Source organism: Mesoplodon bidens, assembly GCF_964165515.1.
Source record: "Mesoplodon bidens genome assembly, chromosome: 20".
Taxonomy (NCBI): Eukaryota; Metazoa; Chordata; class Mammalia; order Artiodactyla; family Ziphiidae; genus Mesoplodon; species Mesoplodon bidens.
This window is the reverse complement of record NC_138181.1, coordinates 34,734,237-34,746,141: the sequence shown is the minus strand read 5'-3', so window position 1 is coordinate 34,746,141 and position 11,905 is coordinate 34,734,237. Positions and strand designations below refer to the sequence as shown.

General features: G+C 48.4%; 1 long non-coding RNA gene across 2 annotated transcripts; it reads left to right on the top strand.

Moving 5' to 3' along the window:
- Positions 1-16: 16 nt before the first annotated feature.
- LOC308608237 lies at positions 17-4,872 on the top strand. 2 transcript variants are annotated; one of them, XR_014014113.1, is made up of 3 exons: positions 17-220; positions 1,064-1,228; positions 3,091-4,872. It is a non-coding gene; the product is annotated as an uncharacterized lncRNA (long non-coding RNA). The 2 variants fall into 2 exon arrangements; XR_014014114.1 differs by having other exon boundaries at positions 118-220; positions 2,624-4,872.
- Positions 4,873-11,905: the final 7,033 nt, after the last annotated feature.

The window sequence follows — 11,905 nt, the reverse complement described above, 5'->3', positions numbered from 1 at the left end:
CGGGTCGGCCGGAATTGCGAGATCGGGGGGCGGGGCCAGGGAGGAGGGGCTTGCGTGGGGCCGTGACCTGCGCCCTCCGCCCCGACCCCAAGGAGTTTCCGGTCGGTGGGTACCGCCGCGCACGGAAGCTGAGTCTCCGCGTGGGCGGGAGGGTGTCCCGCGTCTGGCGCGGGGCGCTGAGCACACCTTCGTTCAAGTTAGGTGTTGACGGTGCTTTAAGGTAAAAGCTTAGAGTTGGGCGGCCACTTGTGCTGAATGCGGAGACCTTTCCTTCTCAAAAAATAGAAAATGATTTAAGTCAAAAATCCCTTTTGGGAGCGTGTCCTGTGAGTCCTGTGATACCTTTGAGACATGTGAATGACATCCGATACATTGCATAAGTCCTTATTGTCCTAATATATTGTAATTTCAGAGTTTTCTTTATTACCACAGTTACCTGAAAGTATTTTTTATTTATTGTTTTGAAAGTATTTTTAATTTGAAAAATGAGATATTTTATTTTAAATATTTTATTTATTTATTGTTATTTTTGGCTGCGTTGGGGCTTAGTTGCAGCATGCGGGACCATTCATTGCAGCGTGGGCTCTCTAGTTGAGGCACGCGAGCTCAGTAGTTGTGGCATCCCCTGCATTGGAAGGCAGAGTGTTTACTGCTGGACCACCAGGGAAGTCCCGAAACTAAGCCTGGGTTCATATCACCTTCCCCTTTTCCTTGACGCTGTGCACTCATCACACCTTCGGATAAGAATTCTGATCGACTCCGAAACAAAGTCCCTGGTGACTTATTCTCACTCTCTTTGACTGGAGTTGAGAGAAGATGTCAGGTAGAGCTCTACTGAAGATGCACTCCTGCTAGCAGCAGATGACATCAAAGTCTCCCTGATAACAAATATCAAACCAGTATCTTTCTTCTCCACCACCCTGGTCTAACGCCTACAGTACAATTCTGTGGCTCCAAGGCACCTCAGATCAATAGCTGAATCTCAGGCTTCTCAACTTCTTGTTCATGTCTAGCTTCTAATTTTATGATTTTCTCCTAAATTCCAGTCTCCTTCCTCACCTAGGATCTTCTGCATTAACATCCACCTGGCTTTCCCAGCTTGTGTAAGCTCCACTTCTCTTCACACGGATTTGCTAATAGTTGTGCTTTGCTGTCTCAGCCTGTCCTACTTCCTGAGATTCTCATCACTGAATCAGGGAAGAATCAACATTTTCAGCCATGGAATCAGGTAGGATATGGGATTCTGTTGTATTTCTCGCCTGACTTACTCTTTGGAATGCCAGGGATTACCTCTAGATTCCCATTTGCTACAGACCTAGAACACCCATTCTCCCACCCATCACCCTAGTAACCCTCTCTGGTTATGTTTATACACAGGGCTTACGTGCAGTTGGCACCCACTGGCACTGGCAAAATCATTGCTTAAGGCAGCGTCTGCTCTTCTCCAGGCAGTATATGGTCTGATTGTTCAATGCTTGTGCAACACAGTTTGTTGAAGATTTTGTTTGCTACCTCTGCTTACGAGTATTGCTGGGCATTATTCTACCTGGTTGAGAGTCACGGAACTAAAACTTGTCCTGACTTGGAAGTCTAGCTTACTACTGATTATTTGTATCCCCTGGGCAAAATTATTTAACATCTAATCTATATCTCTGCTTCATTTTCTGTAAAATGGTGGTTACAATAGTACCTTCCTTAAAGGGATGTTTTGGAGATCAAATGACATGATCCACATAAAGTTGTTAATAGACTGCCTGGTACACCGTAAGCACTGAATGGACTAGTGGCAACCTTACTCTTTCTCACTCTGTAATTCTGTCTGAACACTTGTAAATTTTGTTTAGAATTACCCAGGAATATTTCTTTCAGTTCTGTTTATAATATGCTTTTTTTTTTCCCCTGTATGAGGTGAGTTCACAGAACAAAAGATCAGTGGGCTATTCATTGTGAACAGCTCTTCTGCAGCGGTGATGAGTTTTCACCGAAACGCCCTGACTCCTTTATTTGATCCTTTTTAGACCAGTGGTATACGATTGGGACACACCTTGCTGGATGTAGGAGCAGAGGCTATGAGAGATAGGCGAGCATGCTCTCAGGGCAGTGTTAATTGGCTGGTACCAGCTTGGTCCTGTGACCTTGGTTTAGTTAGTACCATGAGCTAATGAGAACAGCCACGAGGTCCAAAGCTCCATGACCAAAATTACAATCCAGTAACAGAGATTTCTCTGTGAAATGGAAAATCCAGATATGGCGCTGGGAACAAGAGGAAGAGAAGAAGGTAGAGTTAGTGGGCTGCGATCTCAGGCAATTCTGTTTTCACCACTATCTACATGGCTTCCTGAAGTCAGAGATATCTCCATGAAGTCAGAGATACCTAACAGGGCCAGAGTTCCTAAAAGTAAAAAGGGATTCAACCTACCTGCTGGAAGTGGCTGGGAATACTCGAGTCCTGCCTGGAACCCTAAATTCAAAACAAAGCACATTTTGGATATGAATATCATGCGGGAAATAGCACTGTGTAAAAGTTTTCCCAACTCACAGAGGTTGAATCTTTATTCTATTTTTGAAGGCCAGGACTCCTGGTATCCAAGAATAAGTTTGTTTGTCTGTTTTTTTTTTAAAGGAATCATAGGGCTTCCCTGGTGGCGCAGTGGTTAAGAATCCACGTGCCAATGCAGGGGACACAGGTTCGAGCCCTGGTCCGGGAAGATCCCACATGCCATGGAGCAACTAAGCCTGTGTGCCACAACTACTGAGCCTGTGCTCTAGAGCGTGCGAGCTACAACTACTGAGCCCACATGCCACAACTACTGAAGCCCGCGTGCCTAGAGCCTGTGCTTCGCAACACGGGAAGCCACCGCAATTGGAAGCCTGTGCACCACACAGAGTATCCCCCGCTCCCTGCAGCTAGAGAAAGCCCTCGTGCGGCAACGAAGACCCAATGCAGCCAAAAAAATAAATAAATTAATTAACTTAAAAAACATAAAAACAAATAAAAGGAATCATAGTTTGCTCATAGAAAATGCTACTGCAGGTTCAAGAATTCTCGTGAGACGTGCAGAGGGGAGCTGACTGTTCCTCTCGTTTTAGGGTGGTACGCAGAAGAATCATCAAGCTTTATGATCTGCACCGTCACGACCCCATCTACTCTATTTACCTGATGGAAATTGAGCCAAAATGAAGAAAAAGGCAAAGACAAAATAAAACATCTTCCTGCTTGGTGCCATCTCTGAGGGAAGACTCTTCAAACAGAAGTTCGGGATTCCTTTGAGAGGACGAGAGGCTCCCTTATATTTGAAAGTAATAGGATATGCTGTTGGTCAGTGAAGTGGATCCATAAAGAAAGCACATTTATATGCTCCATTTCCCAGGATCAAGGACTTATGTGATGCATCATAACCCTTGGCCCCCATAGAGCCTTGAACTGGGTGGGGGGGATTCTGACTGGGGTGGTGGGAAGGACACCAGGCCAACTCTGCCCTAGTCCAGGGAGAAAGCAAACTACGCCTCACTGCTCCCAGCTCAGCTTGCGTATCTATCAAACAAGGACCAACTCAGAGTTACTGAGAGAGAGCACAGTCAGTCCGCCAGCCTCTCAGGGTTGCTCTGAGGAGCTGGTGTCATGATGACACAAAGTGTTTTGAACACATGGAGTGCTTTGAAGGAGGCCTGGTGCCCTGTGAGAGCTCAATAAATATAGTGTCACTTCCCTGGCTTTCATGTGTACTGTCCCTAAAATTCCCAAGGAGAAAGGGAGGGGTAGCGATCGTTTTGCCAAGTTACCTCTGAATCCCTGAGCCCGTAACAACATCACCTAGAAGACCAAAGCCATAATTATCACACCCTTTTAATTCATGAAGAGCATGGGTATTAGAAGTTATACCCGTATTGCTGTACCCCGAAAGTCCCATCCTGTTGCCTATGCACATGCAAGGCTCTGTTCTTCATTTTTGTTTTTTGTTTTTTTTAAGATGTTGGGGGTAGGAGTTTATTAGTTTATTTTTATTTATTTATGCTGTGTTGGGTCTTCGTTTCTGTGCGAGGGCTTTCTCTAGTTGTGGCAAGCGGGGGCCACTCTTCATCACGGCGCACGGACCTCTCACTATCGCGGCCTCTCTTGTCGCGGAGCACAGGCTCCAGATGCGCAGGCTCAGTAGTTGTGGCTCATGGGCCCAGTTACTCTGCGGCATGTGGGATCCTCCCAGACCAGGGCTCGAACCCGCGTCCCCTGCATTGGCAGGCAGACTCTCAACCACTGCACCACCAGGGAAGCACCTGTTCTTCATTCTTGAAATGAAAAAATAGGATAATTTTAAAACTAGTAGACTCTAATAATTAGACTCTAAAGTCAGACAGATTGATTTAGCCAGTATATGACTTCCATCAGTTTGCTTAATTTTCTGAGCCTCAGCTTCTTCATCCTTAAAATGAGGAAGTAATAATGGTACCTACTTCATAGGATATTTGAGAGGATTAACTGAAATAATGTACGGAAAGTGCTTAGCAGAGTGTCTGGCTATTGTTACTAGGACTGATTCACATCTCTCTCTCTCTCTAGCGTTTCTGTAAACTCTTTTCCAAGTCCACTAATTCATAATGAAGCTTTCCCGGCTCATAAAACACAACATCGCTGATACGTGTATGTGTTTTCAACAGTTAAGCTTCAGGAACACAAGCTAATATGTATGTGCTGGGGGATAGAGCTGAGCCTAATGCCTTTCAACTTCGGGGCATTTTTAATAACCTGTAACCAGGCCGGCTTTGTGGACACGTGACTAGGGTGGTCACACAGCTCTTCCTGCCACCTTGGGGTTTAAAGCTCTGCACTCACTGTATTGAAATTTTCAGTCCTTTTACCTTTGACTATGTGTTTTATAAACGAAGCCTGACACTCCCTGGGAGGGTTTCTGGTCCCTGGCCCTGCCCCATGAGCCCTGGGCCCCAACCTGGCCTCCTCCTTTCTATTCCCTCCCAGCAACCGCTGCCACCGTGCACTCTTAGCTTGGACTGGTACCCAGAGAGGGTTGGGGCTATGGTCCTGAGCCCTGAGCGTCTCAGGACAGGACACCGACCAACCCGCCCCAGGGCTGCTAGTGCTGTGGTGAAGGCGGGCAGCGTGACAGGAGCGAGCCTCTCCCCAGCTGCAATTCAGTGCCGACTGCAGCCAGCACAGACGTTTCAGTGTCTCAGGAGTCGCCCAGTTGTCATGGTGGGGATAGCAGGCCCGTGAGAAGGAGAGATGCCTGGCTTGACCCTCTCTGGGGCAAGGCACACCTGCCCAGCAGCGGGTGGCAGGACTCGGGGGCAACCCAGCAGCCGGTGGGCCACAAGCATATATGCAGAGCGGCAGGGTTGGGGGGCACCGGGGAGGGTCTGCAAGGTGTCCCTGAGTGTCCCTGTGTCCAAGGGAGTACGACATTAAACAGCAGATAAAAAATACTATGACAGAGACCTGGGAGGAAAGGAAAAAGCTTCATATTTTGGTGGCTTTAATGGCAACGTTTCCCTGCTTTTTGAACGTGGAATCCTGCGTTTTCATCCTGCGATAGGCCCAGCAAGTGATGTAGCTGGTCCTGACCTGGAGTGAACTTCCAATCTCAGAAAAATAAAATGACGCTTGAAACCACCTCTAATTATAGGGCTGTCCTCGTCGTGGGAACCGTGAGGTCTCCCTGTACCAGTGGTCCAAAGATGGCCCCGGTGTGCTGGTCCCTGTGTCGTTTACTTCTGTAGCACAGATCCCGCGGCTCCAAACTCAAATTCTTCCACATCCAATTGCTCCAAATGTAGCACAAATAGGCATTTACTCAGCCAGGAAGAGCCCCCCCCCTGCTTTGCACACCCTGCAAAATCACACCCACCACCTGCTAACCACGGATCAGGCACACCCTGTAGCCATGACCCCAACGTGCTGCCGCCTTTCGTGCCCTCCAACCCAGAGACTCCCCACCCTGCTGCCAAGTGACGCCATCTAGACGCAGGAGCCCGCCTCTGATGCCCCTCTCCTCAGAGTCCCCTTGCCCTTTGGGCTGGTGGCCTCAGGCCACGCCCTCTGGAAGGTCTCCTCCTGTAACCCTGTCCACGTGCCCCCCAGTATGGCCTGTGGTGGTACTGCCTCTCGCGGTCCTGCTTTTTCCTTGATCAGCCCCCAAATCCTGGAACTCAGCATAGTCCTGCGCTTAGAATTCACCCAGTAAAATACATTTGTCCTCTTCCCAGTGAGGTGTGAACAGGAGGAGTGCTCTTTTAGCAGTTTACACACAGCACTTCCCTCAGGAGAGCTAGCTGGCTCTTTGTGAGAGCTCAGACAAGCTTCTTTAGGCTATGGTCTGAATGTCTGTGTCCCCCCCAAATTCTTACATTGAAATCCTAACCCTTAAGGTGATAATGTTTGGGCATGGGGTCTTTGGGGCAAGATTAGGTCATGAGGGTGGTGCCCTCATGAGTGGGATTAGTGCCTTTATAAAGGAGACCCCCAGAGAGATTCCCTTCCCCTTCTGCCATGTGGGGACACAGTGAAAAGTCAGCCATCTGCCACCCCGCAGAGGGTCCTCACCCTGATCTTGCACAGCCTCCAGAACTGTGAGAAATGAATGCTTCTTGTTTATAAGCCACCGAGTCTGTGGTATTTTGTTACAGCAGCCTGAACAGACTGAGACACTATACATCCTGAATTTAGGTGAGAAACCACATGAATCCTTGACAAGAAGTGGAGTTTCCATCACCTTATCAACATTCACTTGTTTCAGAGCATCCAACGGTCAGTCTCTCATGTTTGCAACCTTCACTTGCAGATGAATCAGACTCACTTTGTAAGAAGCAAAAATAAATGAGATGAGGAGATGATAAACAAGATAAATGAAACCGTGTATAACTGAAAATATTTGGAAGTTTGTCTTTTCTTGGGGGCTTCAATCTATTTAGGTGAGGTTGGAAGGGAATAGAGAAAATGCATGTTTTCAGTCTATCATTCCTAACTGGATCACTCATCATATAGAATCAATATGCATAAAAAAATGCCTAACAAAAATATCATGGTGACTGAGGCTAAAGTTAGATAGGATATTCCCCGATGGTTTTTTAAAATAAAATTTTTAGTTTGGAATAATTTTAGATGCACTGAAAAGTTGCAAAGATAGTACAGAGAGTGCCCATCTACCCTCCCCCCAGTGCCCCAACCTTAGCATCCGTGTTAATAGTTATTCATGTTAATAACCATGGTTCATTTGTCAAAACCGAGAAGGTCACAGTAGTACATGACTACAGTATTCCAGTTTGTCTGGTGTTTTCTCATGAGTGGACTGGGGTTTAGGGTCTGGGAGAAGGAGAGCCCAGAGTGAAGTGTCTTCTCCCACCCCTCATGTCAGGGACACATGACTGACCCCTCCTGAGGTTAACCTTGACCACTTGGTGAGGCTGCCTGCCAGGCTCGCCTAGTCCTCAGTGACTGTTCTTCCCCTTCTGTATTCTATTCTTTGGAAGCAAAGAAGGTAGTTATATGTTTTCTCGAAGGTAGTTATACGTTCAGTCCCTCATTGGTATCAGTGGAGCACAAGGAACTAAATTGGTGATCTTACCCAGATCACGTGTGAAAACCACCTTTTCCATAACACAGCAATCCTTTGTTGCTTTGTGGCGGCTGGCGAGGCGGGGGTTATTCTTGTTTTAACAAATGCGTCTAGGGTATTTCGACATTAGCAGCAATCGGAGTAGTGGGGTGATGCCGATGGATGCGTATCCCCCTAATTTCACGTCTTCTTAAAGAGAGGTATCGCATTCCCTCTCTCACAAGGGGGAGGATTAAAGTGGACATTTCAGGTCTTTCTCTCCACCCGTGACTGTGGCCTCCAGGAGAAGACCACAGACACATCTTCACTTCCGCCACGCCTCACCGATCAGGATGTTATCGGGCTGGAGAACCGTTTAAATGTGGGTGTTTGCTGCTCTTTTCTCGAGGACACCGTGCTGATCTCTCGAGACCCGCAAGTCATGAGGATGTCCCTCTTTCTCTTTGCCGTCTTCTTTCTGGCCCCAGGTAAAACGAGCACCTTCGCAGGGAAGGTGATCGGAGGTGGAGGCTCCGAGAGCGAGTCTGTCTCTGCGGGCACCTGGGTGCAGTCCGCTCTAGGATGCAGTGACACCCCCGGCCCAGGAGCCCTGAATCTGCCAAAGGAGAGCAATTCTCCTCTAATGCCTCTGCTGTAAAGCCTTTGCATTTTTTGTTATCATCTAGGATGGGGCGTCACAGGTTTGAAGACATCAAGATATGCCAGAAAAGATGCCTTTTGGTCCTCAGTCTTATGCTCATTAACAAAAACAAAAATTTTATGACCTTATATGGCTTTTGTAGGGTTTTTTTTTTTTTTTTTGCGGTACGCGGGCCTCTCACTGCTGTGGCCTCTCCCGTTGTGGAGCACAGGCTCCGGACGCGCAGGCTCCGCGGCCATGGCTCACGGGCCCAGCTGCTCCGCAGCGTGTGGGATCTTCCCGGACCGGGGCACGAACCCGTGTCCCCTGCATCGGCAGGCGGACTCTCAACCACTGCACCACCAGGGAAGCCCCCTGAAAAGCTTTGATCTACCCAGAAGGGGATCCCACTCACCCTCCTAAATTTTACAACACCTCTTCATATCATGTCGGGGGATTAGGATTAAGAGGAATCCAGCTGTGCTGGGATTACACCAATTGTTTGACTCCTAGAAACTCCCTAATCTTGTTCAAGCTGCTTGGTGAATTTCCATGGCTCTGAAGGGTGCCCAGCCTGCCCACCTTGTCCCCTTGTGGACTAAGTGTCTGCAGTAATTCACACGGGTTATTTCTTTATCCCAAGGGTTCAGGTTTAGCTTAACTCTTCCTTCTTTGCTCTTTCTTCCTGGGCCATTTCCCATGGACGCCTCCCTGAAATTCTGCCATCAGCGTGTTCCAGGTCTGTCAAAGTATGATAGTAATTTATTTATCAAAAACCAGCTTCCCTTCGACCTGTGATCACAAGACAAAGAACCTGTTGAGACAGGAACCTGGGTCCGGGTCCCTCCAGGACCGGGAGGATGCTCAGGCCGACCTGGTCGCCACTGCCCGCCCTTGGCTGCTGAGGGCTGGGTTGGGCTGGCTGCTGCGGTCTAAGCCTGAGAAAGGCCCCCGGCGGGGGCGCGGTGTGGGGAGATTGGGGGAAAGGGAGCGCGAACTGCCGGGGCGGCCCGACCTCATCTCTGCTGCGCCTTTTTTTTTTTTTTTGCGGTACGCGGGCGTCTCACCGCTGTGGCCTCTCCCGTTGCGGAGCACAGGCTCTGGATGCACAGGCTCAGCGGCCATGGCTCACGGGCCCAGCCGCTCCGTGTCACGTGGGATCTTCCCGGAGGGGCACGAACCCGTGTCCCCTGCATCGGCAGGCGGACTCTCAACCACTGCACCACCAGGGAAGCCCAGTAATAGCAAATTTTTGCAGGGATTTTAAAAAGAAGTGTGACATGAACCAATTAACGTGAAACAAAAAAGTCCACCATCTATCCCCCACACTCCCTTTAATTGGCTGAATGAAGGTGGCCACGTAAAATATTTTCTTGCTAAAACTTTTCAACATTGTTATAATTCTGATTAAAATGATGGTATTAAAGGCCACTGGGTTAAAACACACACACACGCAAAAGTCATGCTGGAAGCAAATCAGACGGTGAAGCCAATCAGCTAGGAAAGCGGAGGAGGTGGGGTGGTCCGGGAAGCTGTCATCCTGTGTCAGTCCCACCACTCCTCCTCCCCGCATTCTCCAGTCAGTTTCCGTCATTTCCCCCCAAACACCTGCTGCCTAAGCCTCGCCTCTCGGTCCTCGGTTACAATTAATCACACTGACTTATTCTGCTATTTAGTGAGAAGTGACCTCAATGCAGACAGGATACGCGGCTACGGGACTTCTCGCTGCTGGAGGAATTGTAAAAGACCAGAATTCAGAACTGGAAAATGCCCCAACACCTATCCGTGCTGTTTGAAAAAGCGGACCGTCAACTCACTGAATCCAGTGAAAGACAGAAACCCAGTGGAGCCTGGTCCTTAGAATTGTCGACAGTTAGACCTCTGAGTCTTCTCCAGGCTTTCCAGCTGGAACATCCCCGGTGGAACCACTGAGGGAGGACTTGCTGAGAGCTTTCCCCCCGTGCAGAGCCAGTACAGGAGATGCAGAGAACACAGGGCCTCCACCTGATGAGGGGGGAGGGCAATGCAGGTTACGTGAGAGTCTCAGTACTTGAAAAGATGAACCAAACAACATATCCAATCAGCCACAAGCCTAAGTGATTTTATTTTTTGCCTGAATTATATCGATGGATCTTGATAACATTGGGTTTCTTTTCTGATCAGAAGTTCTGCTCAACAGTTTTACCTGTCTTTTATTAATTAAAATGGAATAAATCAATATTAAGTGCAATTTGTTTGGCATACACTGTAATTCGAAACATAGACCTCCAGGGAGACAAACCAAAGAGATGCTCTGTGAGAGCATCTCACATCCAGTGGGGTTGACCCCACTGGATGGCTATGGAGGGCCCCATCCAGCAGGTGGCAGCAGAGAGTAGCTCTGGCCTTGGGCAGGGTTTGGGTCGGTGCCCTCGGACTCCTTAACCTGCAAACCGGCAAAGTAAGGGGAGTAATAAAGCATTTGACCTGGCTTTCCTGTCCAAACTGTATTTCAGACAGTAGTCCAGCTAATAAAGGAAGGAAGGGTGATAGGATGAGGATAGCACTATGTTGCAAACACCTTTATACATTTTGTATTATCTGAAGTTGAGAGAGCGAGACAGGTGGGGAGAGAGAGAGAGAAGGTTGGACGATTAACGGAGCAAACATCTGGGTGAGCAGCTCTGCCATCCAAGTTCTTCATGGAAAAAGGAAACTTGCAGGGGGTGAGATGTTCAGCCCTGGCACATCCTCTTTATTGCCTCCTCAGTGGCACCGCATTAAATCCTGGAAAATGTGAACGTGGGGTAAGCAGGGATTATTGTAGATTATCTTCTTAGGCAGAGCAGCCTCTACCATTTTACTTTAGCTCACCTACTTGGTTCAGATGAATCAAGATCTCACATACTAAGCGGCTTCCAAAAACAAACAAAAAGGAATACTAGTTATTAGTTGCATGGACAAAAAACAAGAGTTAGAGCTATATTGATTAGAATGTTCTGAAATGGGTTCTCCTCTCCCTCAGGATGGATGTGGCTTTTGGCAGGTAAACTGCTTTATGGTTTTTTTAGAACACAGAATTCTGGAAGAGGACTCAGAACTTTGTTCTGTTAGGACCAGTGTGACACCAACTGCTTTTATAAGGACGTTGCCAACATTTGTCTATCAGAAAGCAGAACGAGGGCTTCCCTGGTGGCGCAGTGGTTGAGAGTCCGCCTGCCGATGCAGGGGACACGGGTTCGTGCCCCGGTCCGGGAAGATCCCACATGCCGCGGAGTGGCTGGGCCTGTGAGCCATGGACTCTGAGCCTGTGCGTCCGGAGCCTGTGCTCCGCAATGGGAGAGGCCACAGCAGTGAGGGGCCCGCGTACCGCAAAAAAAAAAAAAAAAAAAAAAAAAAAAAAAAAAAAAGAGTCACCAAGAAATTCTCCTTCTGGTTCCTGTCTTGATTCCCAGCTCAAGTTTCAATGAACATTTGGTATAATGCCTTGGCCTCTCCCCAGGCTCTCCTAAACTTACTCGTGGTTGTTTTCTAAATGGAATCAGACAGACGCATGGGGCTGCATGGAGTGGAGTCTCTCTTAATCACAGGCATCTCTGTGGAGCCCTTTGTCGTCCCCTCAAGGGACGGAGGAGCTCTGCCGGACTTGGAGGGAATCCCTGCCTGGGAAAGGATTTGAAACAGGCTTAGCTTTTGCTCCCAGGTGAAGCACGACAGGTCTTCGTGCTTCGGGACAGGC